Genomic DNA, 13,474 nt, shown 5'->3' on the forward strand with positions numbered 1-13,474 from the left:
GAGCACTGTCTGGCTGTGGTTACCTTGCAGCCTCTCCACACAAATGGCCTGCAAAGCCATGAATGTGGCAGCCCTACAGGGCCGCAAGATGCCTCCTGGCTTTGCACTCAGGAGCCTGTAGTCCCCTGGGAACCTCAACTCTGATGGGACCTTGTGGGCCTGTCCAAATCTCCATCCCACATGGGGCAGGGAGGATAACTGTTTAACTCTCCCTTTTTTCTTTGGACCCCAGAATGGCTCTTTCCTTCTTCGGGTTTGTAGGAGTCCATAATTTGAGGTATCTCTAGTTCACAGTGTGCTCGTTTCCAGATGTTGTATTTTATGTCTGTGATGGACATTCTCTGTTGAGCAAGCTACCTAGTCAGATTAAAAGGTCTGTTGAAGGACCATGCTTTGAACCTAAGTAAAACCCCAAATCTACTAACCTGTTGTATATGTACCTCATGCAACTGATTTTGTTCTCAGGCATCCCTGGGAGGTGACAGTAGTATAAAGGGGAACTAGAGATGATTGGATAGTAAAAATTACATAACTGTAGTGCTGAACTCACCTTCAGGTAATATATGTATTGAAACATGCTATCAAAGCTGTTGCTGACTTGTCTCATAGAAATGTGGTGAGGAAAGCTCAGTTTTGTGCCCCTATACTGTTGGGTTTTAAGGTCAGTCACAATAAAGTAGAAAAGCTTGGATCTGCAAACTTTAAGATAAACAATGCAGTTGTATTTACAGCCTCCAGCTGTCATTACTATGTCTTATTTTGAATAAAATTCAAGGCTACTGACTAGACTTTTAAATCCTCTGTACACAAAGTAAAGAAAACATGAGTGACATTACAAGATTCTCAAGGCTGGGATTGTTTAAATCCTTATCATCAGCCCACTTTGTTAGGGATAGTTACTGTTAAACATAGACAGGGTACTATGAGAAATGAGAATATCACAGTCTTCAAGCTTTCCTCCCTTTATGGCTTTTCTGATGATTCCAGCTGCAACCTCCATTCTTGGAGTACCAGTTTTAGGACACCATTGGGGCACACACTGATTTTACACTTGAGCAGAAGACACAACCTCTGTACCACCACTATTTTGTGATTTAATATCCTGATCTCATGAAAACACGTGCTCAGCTTTTTGAATAAAACACCTTCCTGCCCCTCCGATTATGTTTGTGTAAGTTAAGGCAGTTCTGCATAGGCATAATGAAATACATTAAATGAATTTCTGGATGCTTTGCTCTGGGACATGCTTGGCCTTTGCACCTCTCATTAACATAGATATACATGTATATCCAGAAGTACCAATACCTAACAGAAATCATTCATCCTGGAATTTCTTATGTACACAGTAGAGGAGATTCAGTAAGAGCCTAAACATTGCTGTCTCTCTGCAGAAGTTCATATCACTGAGAACCTCGTAAGGTTCCTGTTAAATTCTTTTCCTGTACTCCAAGGAAATAATTAGGGCAGTCTTACAGTTCTCTGAATGGGCATATTTCTGCTCTACAAGAAAACATCTGTCTGAAGAGTAACCACAGTTTTGCCAGCTCCTTTCTGTAGTTGAAAATGCCATTATACACAGGAGCCACTCCCAGGATGTTCTGAATAAAGAGAGGAAACTACTTATAAAAATACTGAAGGGGTACTTGTGTGGTTTTCTTTTTTGCTCAACTGTCTGGGCTTGGCTACATAACATTTGTATAGGCACTCTAAACATCTTCCACAGAATGTTTTCTGTTAACATATTTCTGTTATAATCACTTTTCATCGCTAAGTTTGATAGACATGTTTTCTTGTTGGCTCCCTATTTTAATCCAAGAACGACAATGTCTAATACCCAAGAGTTTGAATAAAAAAGCTGATACAAATTCTCAGGTCTTCAGATTTTTGCTAATCAGTGCTCTTCTCTCTGGACTTTCTATTCAATGTGAGTAGTCAGTGTAGTAGTGCTTTTTCATTGTTACATTTGCTTATAGGTATAACATGTCTAAAAGCCACCTGGTTATCAGATTAGAGGCACTGGGGCAGGGGATAATGTTTCTCTTATATTGAAGGTAAAAGAATGTCAGCTACAAGCTCTGACAATATCAACAGACTGACTTGGCGAGTCCAGTTCAGCTACAAAGACCAGTCCCCCAAAACATAGGTATCTGCAGAGCTGAACACATGAGCGTTCCCATCAGAAAGTTCAGCCTACAGCTAAGTGTGTGGGGGTCAGGATCAAAGAGTGGGCGTGTGGAAATACCCACACGACTGATGTTTACAGCTCAGCAGAAAATACAATCTCCCCCGAGAATTACTCTGGTTGTTTTGGTGGCCATCTGCCGTCTCACTTCTCTGAGTAGCCGCTCCCCTTGATGCTGTATCCTCTGACCACATTCAAATGGGTGAAGTGGTTTGACTCTCTCTACATTGTACTCTCGCACCTGTGATTTATGCATATTCTCTTTACTAACGATCTGGAATTTCTCAGGCTAGGGGAGACAGCTTCAGCACCTGAAGAGTAACACCAGACACAATAAACTTTGCAAAATTACTGGCACTTGAGCTATTCTTGTTCAGATACTTGGTATATTTAGTTCTTGTAAACAGAAAATAACCGTATCATCTTAAATTTTAACAGATTTAATATGAGTGATTCAGCAGTATGTCTGCTTTAGTCTACCACATAAGTCATACCAAGCTTAGTATACCGGTAGCTGATACATACTGATATGACCTGTTATGTAAAATATCACTGAATTCCCATATGCAACTCCTTCTGCTACTCTTAAAACTGCTTCTTCTTTCAACCCTTACTGTGGAAACAGACATTTCACACAGAATAGTAATGGGCTTGTGCAAGAGAATCTGGAGTGTGGGAACTGTGTGCAGGAACAGGATCTGCTCGGTGAAGAAGAGTTTTCCATATACTTTTGCAGTTCATTTTTCTCACTATGCCTGAAGAAGGTTGATAGTTTTTAATGTAGGTCTTAGAGGCAATCATTTAAGTAAATGAAAGATGATATGGTCGATCAGATTGAATGTAATTTATAGTGGGTGTATTTGCATGCTTGCTAAACATTGGTGAAGCTGTCTTTAATAAATGGCCCCAGCTTACATATTTCCTTTGTCATGATGCTATATTCTTCTTTATATTTTTAAAAAAGACATAACATTTCTACAGCATAAAGTCTGGTCTCACCAAATCAATTCTCCTTAATCTGACATCTGTCATCTTTTCCAACCTTGATGATTCTATGAAATACTGTTATCATAGATGGGCTTCTGTTCATAACCCACCACTCACTTAGGTCCACCCAATCCATAATCTTGTTGCTGGTTCATATAACATGCATCAGGGAGTTCTGTTTGCTTTGCAGCAAACCAGTGTTTGAACCCAGAGCTCACTTGGAAACTTCTGGTTTTGCTAGTGGGAAGGAGAAAAAAAAGTTTATGCATATAATGTTATGATGTAATTGTATGCCAGTTGGGTAAATTACATCAGAAAATCTTTGCTGGACAAGGGCTTGAGTCAATTTACCATCTGGCTATATACTGATTTTTGTTGTCCAAATCAGAATAGCCATGACATTCCAACTTGATCATACTGTTCATGAAACAGCTTCCTAAAAAGACTAATAATAATCTCCTCTGTTAAAGACGTCTTGCCTACTTTAGCTTGCTTACTCATGCTCTGCTTTACCAAACTCATGAACACATACTTCCTGGAACAGCTGCCACCCTTCCTAAAACTCTTGGTTTCCAGGCCCTGCCCTAATGACTGTCCGTATATTTTTATCTTAAGTAGGCATTGGGGCAGGAAGTAGAATTCACTTTTTTTTTTTTTTCTCTCCTAAAGTGAGTACTCTTCTCTTTAAATTATACAGTCATGCTCTTACTTGCTTTGTCTCTGAAGCCCAAAGAAACTTAATTATTTCATTTAATATGGAATTTTGTTGATTTTCTGGGGCTAGGAAACATACTCTGTAATCTCAGCCAAGACAGTGGTGGATCTTCAGTTCTTTCAACTAAATGAAATTATTGATCCTGTATTTCTCACACCTTTAAGGAGTGTTCAGAAGCTTTGGATAAAGAGCCTGGGCATTGCTGCTGCACCTTTTAGGATGGGAGTGACAAGCTAGTTATGACCAAAGGATGCTTAATACAGGCAAGGCAGAAGAGTATCTGGTGTACAGATTCCAAAAGGATTTAGGACTGACCTAAGTGGGGAGCTGCTTGGTGTTGATGACTCTGATATGCTTCTGGAAGCCTAGTGTTGAGCATTTGGGATCTTTAACAATGAAAATTCAGAAAGAGGCTAGAAGCTTGAGGTGCTTCGCACATTAGGAAATCACCTTCTGGGGTGAGGAGGCGAGAAGGGAGACACCAGGCTAAGAATTGCAGCCCTGGAGTCAGGCCCTGGAGGTGAGAGGGAGACAGGATTTGTGCACTTAATCCTTTTTTTTAGGTATAGTTCTCAGCTCAGGGTTTGGAACCAAAATAAGAGAGGTTTTCAGATTAACATCTAGTAAGGAAAGGCTCTTTTGCAGTTCACTTGATGTTTGTGTTTCAAAATCTGCTCCTTTTGGACTGTCTTCTCTGAAGTCTGTTGTAGTAGGCCATGGAGGGGGGATAGTTGTGTAACGGCAAGCCTGTGTTAAATATTTCTTTGTACAATAAATAGTTAACTACCAAGATATTCTTAGAAAACTACAGATCAAGGTTACTTATTTAATATATTACTTATTAAAACAGGATCTGTAAGATGCTTTTCCTCTTTTTTTTTTTTTGAAACAGACATTCTTTTACTCTGCTCCTTCCTCTTTTTCTAATTTTCTTGCTGTTCTGTGTACTTTTATACATAGCTCCTTCTTCAGATGAGCTTGAATTGATGTTTCAGATCTTTTGATGAGAAATTTCTGTGTTGCCACTATTTTATGTTTTTTAAAAGAAGTCACTTAACTTGTTGGCTGCAAACTGTCTTATTGTTAGGAAGGTACGTGGTTATTAATAAAACTCCCTCTGTTCCAAAAGCTTGGATATAGCCATTAACCGTGGTGACGCTGTTCTCATATCCTGTGCCCTGTAGACCTCTTGTGTTATCATAAACAGTTTGAGAAGTTTGCTCCTTGTCTTCATAGGATCTAGGATCTTGCTAACCAATGTGTGTTTCTTAGTCAACAGCTTAGTAAGGAGACAAGGTTTAGTCAGACGACAGTTGCTTTGTTACCTCTGAAAATAAGTTCAAAGTCTGATCAGACACACTAGAAAATGCAAATAGTCTCTCCTCTGCTTTTCTCTTTGAGAAGCTTACTATTTTAGAAACCTGTGAACTGATTTAAGAAACACTGTATGTCTGTGTTTAAAATAATCTCTCTGCATCACTAAGATACCAGAAGCCTACCACTGTTTACACTTCTTCTCAGGGGAAACTCATTGAAAATACCGAGATGTAAGGAACTGCTCATGTATTTCTGCTCATGGAATTTGGCAAAGAAAGATACTGGATCTCTCCTGACCTCCAGGCTGTGTTTTTATTCTACCAGCTTTTTGCATGCCTGCTTGCCTGTGAGCTCTGAGTCATCAGCAACTTCTGCAGATGCAAAACCACAGCACTGTGCAAGGCAAGTATCCCTGATTCATGTGAGTGTGCAGTAGTTGGCAATTTTCACGAGTTCCTAGGATGGAGCTGCAACTCCTTCTGCTGTCATGTGTGTCTGTTGCTGTCTTCTAGTGTACCATTTTAATTTGCATTCTCTCTCCAAAGAGCAATTGCTCTCAATTGAATGGGGTGCTGCCACCAGGAGTGAGAAGGGTTACTGATCATTAGCAACTGGTCCAGTCTCCTCGCCTTGTCTGGGACCTATTAGCACATCTGTGGAGAAATAGCAGTTACATGTGAACTGTTTTCTACATTCATCAAAGGGGAAACAAAAGATCATTTCAGTAGAAATGCACCGTAACAGCCAAATGAGGAAAAGTAGCCAAAGTCCTCTCCTACCCTTCTGTCCTTTTAACTCTGTCTTGCTTCATCCCAGACATCCAGCTTCCCATTACCTAAGTCTCTGAAAGCCTCTTCCTGCCTTTATTGTTTTGCCAGTTTGCCAACTGCCTTCTATTTACTACACTGATAAGTACTTCCCAGGCCATAAACATGTGGTCGAGATATTTCTGAAGTTACCCTATGTTTTGATTGATCTCACACTGGAATGGGTACAGGCTGTGAATTCACAGGGAGAGATGTAAGGTATGGGATAATGGGGCTGAAGAGGAAAATAAACATGTGCTTAACCACCCCTCTTCACAAAGCATTGCCCTTGCTTTTGTAAAGTAACTGGTTGTTCTTCAGCTGCGGAGATGCCAGAAACCAGAAAGCGTGAGAAATTAGATACAGTCGTTGATGCTGGAAATGATGGCAGATAGGTGGTAGGTGCTGAAGTCTCTCTTCGTTGGTATCTGTGACTGTGGGTATCTTTTCCTGATACAACATAGCTGCAGAGGTGGAGGAGGGAAGGGGCAATATGTTTTAACACCTCACCTTCTGGGACAGTTAGCAATAACGTCTACATTTTGCATGACCAACACAATTCTGAGAAGTTTTAAGTGCTTGAGAAACTCTATACATGGCTGTAATTCTTGTGGCATCATAATAATGCATGGGCATTAATATATATATACAGTCTGCAATGCAGCTGTCAGTGTGGGCCTATTGTGCCAGGAGCACATCGTCTGCAGCAGGAAATACCTGGAAGTTACAGAATTGTATGAAGGGAAAAAGCTTCTTCCAAGGGAAAATTGATTTGGAAGCCATGGGTTTATCAAACAAAAGCTTTGATAAGAAAATTATTGGCATATATTAGAAGTTAGAGGCTCTTATAATTCCCTTTGCCTTAAAATTGATTGAAAACTAGTGTGAAACTGGGAGTAGTGTTTACTCTTAAAGCTATCATAAGTCTTGAGAGATTTAACAGCTTCACAAAAGACACTGCTCCAGGACTATACTACTATACAAGAATTTTGGCTTAGTTAAAAATAAGAGAAAAAATAGCTTGTGAAGAAAAAAAGGATATCTCCACACTGAGTATATCAGAAGACCTAGGCAAACAGGGCCTAGGATTTCTTAGTAATCCTATTAGTAAATGTCTGATTTTTTTAGCTTGGCTTTAAGAGAATACAGCTGGCAATAGTAAATGATAATAAAATATTAAAATACCTTGCTACAGATATACAGAAATGAATATACTGACTATTATTTATCTTTCAGAACAGAAGAGTTGATTATTTCCCCATGTGTGTTTTAAAATAGCTTTAAAAAAAGTTTTCTCTTGGGAAAAGCAAAACCAGTCTCATTAAAAGCATTAAGCAGTATAACCAGTCAAGAATACATCCTGATAAGGTGTTTTGTTTTTTTCTTCCCCTTGCTTGACTAGGTTAACAAACCAGATTTATTCGTTGAATACTGTAAAGAGCTATAAGGAAGTTTCTGAATAATAAAGGTAATTGCCAGGAGTTTCTCGTAAGGCTTACAAGCAGTAGCATAACTCACATGAAGTATTGATAGTGCAGTGATTCATGTTCTGAAAAAAATAGGATATTAAAAAATTGGGAATTAGGATAAAGGAGTATATGAACTCTTATTGCTATTAGCTGTTCTCTCTTGATGGGTTGTCCTGTGGTGGTGGAGATCTCTAACATGTCTGAAGGGCAAATATTCACAGAAGGGCTGCTTCCTCTGATGTCATACATGCTAATCAAAAGTATTATATTTGTAATTTTATTTTTGCTTTACTGGGAACAACAAAACACTTTTTTATGACAAGTCTACTGAGAAGTGTGACTAGAAGTTTCCCTCTTTGTGAAGATGAGCTAAAGTCCTCCTCTGGATCTTTCTTTGAACTTGATGCATTCCTGGGTAATTGTATTACTTTGACCCATAGAAAGTAAATAATTTAATCATACATTAAATAATTCAGGGATGTGTGTTCAGATTTTACTGCCGTTATTAGATGGACTTACAGTTACAGAGACAGATGCTAACACAATAAATTGAGGAAGCAAGTGTAGAAATGGATGGGAAAAAAGCTGAAGTAAGGTAGATAACTAGAATTGATTATACTAGATATCATTGCATAGCACTAATGTTACAATTGAGAATGAAAGCTTTGTTTTTCAGAAATCCATTTATCAAGTTATCTATTATTTTGTGGGGCTTATATATGAGGAAACTTGTTTTTGTTTGTTTGGTTTTTAATTGTCTCAGAAATCTTGGTTATATTTCACAGTAAGAGGCAGGAATGCTGAACAAAACACTGTTTAAGCAGCTCAAGCCTTAATCAAGTGACTTTCTGATTACTTAAAGTATTTGGTCGTGTGACCGTCCATTAGCATTCCTCATGATTTCTGTAAGCTTCTCTTTTGTGTTAGATCAGCATATGTTGTACCCCATAATCTAATTTATGAACTTCCACAAGGCATTATGTGAACTAATAGTTTGATAGTGCATATGAGCAGAGCTACATATCCCCTTTGTCTCTTAGCAATGGTCCTGTTCATTTAACTCCTGTTCCTATAACTCCTGTTCCCATAGAAGAGTGGATGTCTAGGCATCTAAATTGTTCACAACACCCATCTGTGTTAAGTGGGTGATATGTAATGACTTGAAGTAATTAGCCCAGTGGACTCTGCTCTCAAAGCTGAACACAATGAAATACATTTGGCAATTTGTAACTTTGATAGTTTTCTATTAGGGCCAGAAACGCTCATCCCTTAGAGGCTGTACTGGATGTCAATGGCAAGGCTTGGCAGCAGAGGGGCTTCAGGTGAGGCCTCTGTGGGAGGAGGCCAGGGGATGCCCTGTGCCAGACACAGGTGCTCCAGCTGTCTTTGCAAGGCACCCACCACAGGCCACCACTGAGCCCATCAGCCAAGCTGGCAGTGCCTCTGTGAAAATGTCTGAGCAAGGGCTGAAAATGTTGAGGGGGAGATAACATGGAGAGTACGAGGGATGGAGGGTGCGGGAAAAATAGAGGGAAGAGCAGAGGGAATAGGGTCAGAGGACTAGGAGCTGCTCTGTAGCACAGCAGGTACTTCCCAAAGGGACCGTGGCCCATGGATAAGCCAGTGATGGAACAGGTACTCCTCTGAAGGGACTGTAACCCGTAGAGGACCCATGCTGGAGCACAGGACAGTAATGAGAAGGAAGGAGCAGCAGAAAGAAACTGCTGTGTTTCCTCCTGACCCTGACCTCCCACGATGCTCATTGGCTCACTGAAGGGACTGTGTGTAATCTGCAGCAATAAAAAGGGAAATAGAGAGGTATCTGGAATGAAGCTGAGTCTGGGAGAGGAGGAGGATAGGATTTTTAATGCGTCTTCTGTTTCCTAATACCCAAGTCACTAATTAAATATTTGTGTTAATTGGGAATAAATTAAGTTAAATTCTCCAAACTGAGTCTGTTTGCCGGTGACAGTAATTGGTGAGTGATTTCTCTTTCTTTATTTCAATCCATGAGTTTTCTCACTCCTGTTCCTCCTATTTCACCCTGCAATGCATAGCAGGGGATGAGGGGTGGGTGAATGGCTGTGTGGGTGCTTGGCTGCTAGCGAGGGACAATCCACCTTAGAGGTTATAATGGTTTGGGGTAGATAAATGAAATTGAGTAGGTGATACTTCATCCCATTGAGTGTCTAGAGGTGTAGAGCCACTAACATCCCCTGTGCAGTGTCTGTTGTTAATACCAGGTTTGGCTTTAACTTCTCATCAGACGTATACACTTAGTCATCCCCCTGTCCGCTTCCCGAGAGAGGCATGGACATCCCACTCTGTTTAGTGCCTTCTGAAGTTCCACTTTGATCCAGGTGAAGGGTGAATTAAAGTAACAGGGTGTAGACAGTTAACGAGGATCTCCCAGTTTATTGGATAACTGCTGTCTGAAGGTGTGTAGCAAAGGTGAGTGACTACTGGTGAGTGCCCAAGACTCATATTTAAATTGTATTCCTCCCCTGCCCCCAGCCAAGCCTCATATCCTGCATGCATGGAGCAGTGCAACAATCTTCCCCTTGTTCTGTGTTCCCATGCCAAATGACAAAGCGTCACTGGTAGGCCAGATGTGCCATCCTGCTGCCAGCTGCATATGATGCTTGAGGTCATGGACTGAGACAGAAGCAGTGGCATTAGGCTGCCTGACAGTTCCCTGTCACTGCTCTTTCCTGCCTAGCACATCTTCAGCATGCGTCAGCTGGAGAAACTTGACCAAGTAAATTACTTGCTCAGAGTTTTCTAGGGATGGAGTTGTCTGTATTGTAACAAATAAACTGGTAGAGATAACCTACAAGAAAATATTAACTGCTTGTGGGGTGGGTAAACTTCAGGAACCATGCATTAGGCAACCTAGGGCCCGTATTGAGCCTAAACAGATGTCTGGATTGCACCTGTGTACACAAAGCTGCAGCTATTAAGTGTCCCATCTGGGATTCTTATTATGGTAATTACACTAATATGTGTAGAGACTAAGCGCAAGAAAGCACCTCATGGTGAGATCCTCTTCTGCATCTGTGGGACAGCAGATGAGGTCTGTCCCAAAGAGCTTGCTATGGACATGAACAACACGGGATAAAGCAGAAAGGTATAATAAGGAAACTTAGCCATAAACGTTCTCATGAGACTCTCAATCTTTTTCTCAGATTATTTTTCTGTGTACTGCTACTGATTCAATTTCCCTGTTCAGCTGCTCACATTTAGCAGTTCTTGTCCAGCAGCCACATGGCAGAAACCATTTAATGCAAGCATTCATTGATGGGTTGTGTAGGCTTGGGGAAGGGGGAGAAGAGGAGAGTTCTGGTGTACTTAAACCCTCAAGAATGTCCTAATCTTGTAAAGAGTATGAGTCTCCTGCATGCAGGTCTCTGTAAAGTTTATGGATGAACTGAGACCCATAGAGGTGCCTCTGTGTCAAAGTTGAACTGTTCACATGTAGCTCTGTTTATTGTCCCTAAGTAGAAGAAAAATAGCCCGCTTTTAATTAATGGCAGAAAATGCTACATCTACATTTGCTTTGTTTTGGCTAAAAAGCTGTTTTAATTCCACTTAGCTAAATAAATATTACCCTGTATGTCAAACGTAAGCCTATTTAAACCCAACTTACTGGTTTGCTCACACCTGTAACCAATACAACGTGTGTGAAAGCCATGTGAAAGTGCCCACACAGGGATATGTGCTGGCTTGACATTTTAATATGAAGTTTAACCCCTGTACCTTCTAGGTGTGGACCTCCCCTTAGTAGCCTCCGGCAGTAAAAGTGATGTCTTCTGCTTATACAAAGAACAGTAGCCACCAGTTAAAACTTGACTGCATGCTGCCCACTGTGTTCTCACCATTGATGTTTTTACATGAGACCACAAGTTTACTGGCAGTGTACCCTATTTCTTTTACAAGATAATGCATTACATCTGACTGCATCTGTCTCCAGAGCTCACAACCTGCACACTCATTTTAAATACATCTCTCAGGACAGCCCACAAAGCCATCTTAAGACTTCCAAAACGTTGAACACAAAATGCAATTACACTGCATGGGAGTGCTAAGGAAAGATATCTGTTCAAAATAACTATCTATGTGTATGTTAAACATTCTTAAGTCTTTCTGTGTGTGGTGATTTCACCCTGATGGGCAGGGAAACTCCACCACAACTTATCTCTTACTCCCCCTCCTCAAAAGAACAGGAGAAAATATGATGAAAAAAGGCTCATGGGTTGAGATAAAGACAGGGCAATCACTCAGCAGTTACTGTCACGGGCAAAACAGACTCAGCATAAGGAAGACTAATGCAATTTATTGTCTGCTAATAACAGACTACAGCAGTGAAAACTAAAAGCAAACTAAAACCACCTCATCCCTCTCCACTGACTCTCTTCTACATCCTCCTCCTGAGCGGCACAGGAGAACAGGGGATGGGAGCAGTGGTCAGTCCCTGATGCTGCATCTCCACCTCTCCTTCACGGTCACTCTGCCCCTGCTCCACACAGGGTCTCTCCCACGGGATGCCGTCCTTCCCAAACTGAGTCTGCGGGGGCTGCCCACAGGCAGCAGCTCTTCAAGAACTAATTCCACATGGCTCTGTACCACGGGGTCCATCCCCCAGGAGCAAGCTGCTCCAGCACGGGTCCCCCATGGGTGGCAGCTCCCCCCAGATCCCATGTTCCTGCATGGGCTCCTCTCCATGGGCTGCAGCGTGGAGATCTGCTCCACGTGGGACCCATGGGCTGCAGGGGGACAGCCTGCTCCACCAGGGGCCTCTCCACAGGCCACAAGGGAACTGCTGCTGCCTGCCTGGAGCACCTCCTGCCCTTCTTCTGCACTGACCTTGGGGTCTGCAGGGCTGATTCTATTACATTTATCATTCCTCTCTGCCAGCTGCTCTTGCACAACACTTTCACCTTTCTTCAACCTGCTTTCTCAGAGGTCCAACCAGCATCACTCCCTGGCTTGGCTCTGGCCAGTGGCAGGTCCATTTTGCAGCCATCTGGAGCTGGCTCTGATCTGACATGAGGCAGATGCTGTGCTCTGATCACAGAGGCTATCCCCACAGCCCTGACACTACAAAACCTTTTGGTGTAAACCAAATACAACATGTAGAAAAGCTCTGCTATGATTTTCTTGTCTGTTTTTCGTTGTCATTGTTTTGTGTTGTTGTTTTTTTTTTTCTCCCACTTATCTTGCATTGAACTATTGACTATCAGGCTATCATTTATTTAATTTAAATAGGTGAAAAAAATAGCTGTGTTTTACATATCCATCTCTAGTTCTGGTGGAGTGGCTGGATACTGTTATGGCACGATATAGACGAGAGTTTTCTTGTTGCAATAGAACAGCAGTGCTTAATCACACAAATAATGGTGTAGTTTGTGGCTGTAGTTGTTGGAGGCTGCAATCAAGAGATGTGATATAACATTTTGGCTCAGCTGTGGATATGTGGCTTAGCCCCAGTCAGCCAGTTCTTCCTCCAGTGGAAATGTTACATCCTTCTTTTAGAAGCATAAAACCCATTAGTGGTCAGATAGGTTGTTTGCAGAGGGTGGTACTGTAGCAGTAGGATCTAGGTATCTACTAGTTAAATAGCTGTCATAATTAAATAAAAAACAACACTGCAATTTTACACAGAGCATTACTTGTTGATTACTGTTTGGCTGCTTTAATACTGTTGCCAACAGAAGACAGGAATTATATTATCCTATGCTATGTATTATAGGAGATGGGATGGTAATACTAGCAAAAATGAAAAAGAAAAAACACATCCAGGGGTGGGGCATCCACAGCTTCTCTGGGCAACCTGTTCCAGTGCCTCACTACCCTTACAGTGAAGAATTTCCTCCTAATGTCTAGTCTAAATCTATCCTCTTTTAGTTTAAGACCATTCCCCCTTGTCCTATCAGTTCTTTAAATATAACATGGAAATTATTTCTGAAATCTAGTAAGGGAGTACTTTGTGCATCATTCA

The 13,474-nt window shown here is 41.3% G+C and overlaps 1 protein-coding gene across 11 annotated transcripts in view; it reads left to right on the forward strand.

The window, feature by feature from the left end:
* Nucleotides 1-13,474, forward strand: part of RASGRP3 (RAS guanyl releasing protein 3) — a 54,743-nt gene that overhangs the window by 11,205 nt on the left and 30,064 nt on the right. For 4 of the 11 annotated variants that reach the window (XM_068676486.1, XM_068676485.1, XM_068676484.1 and 1 more), the window contains one exon: nucleotides 5,406-5,603. The exons of 3 other annotated variants lie outside the window; for them this stretch is intronic. The gene's annotated coding sequence lies outside the window, so the exon portion shown is untranslated. Of the gene's footprint in view, nucleotides 1-5,405; nucleotides 5,604-9,319; nucleotides 9,455-13,474 lie in introns of those variants that run through there. 4 more of the 11 variants (XM_068676490.1, XM_068676491.1, XM_068676488.1 and 1 more) reach the window with 2 other exon arrangements.

Source organism: Anas acuta, chromosome 3, assembly GCF_963932015.1.
Source record: "Anas acuta chromosome 3, bAnaAcu1.1, whole genome shotgun sequence".
Lineage (NCBI taxonomy): Eukaryota > Metazoa > Chordata > Aves > Anseriformes > Anatidae > Anas > Anas acuta.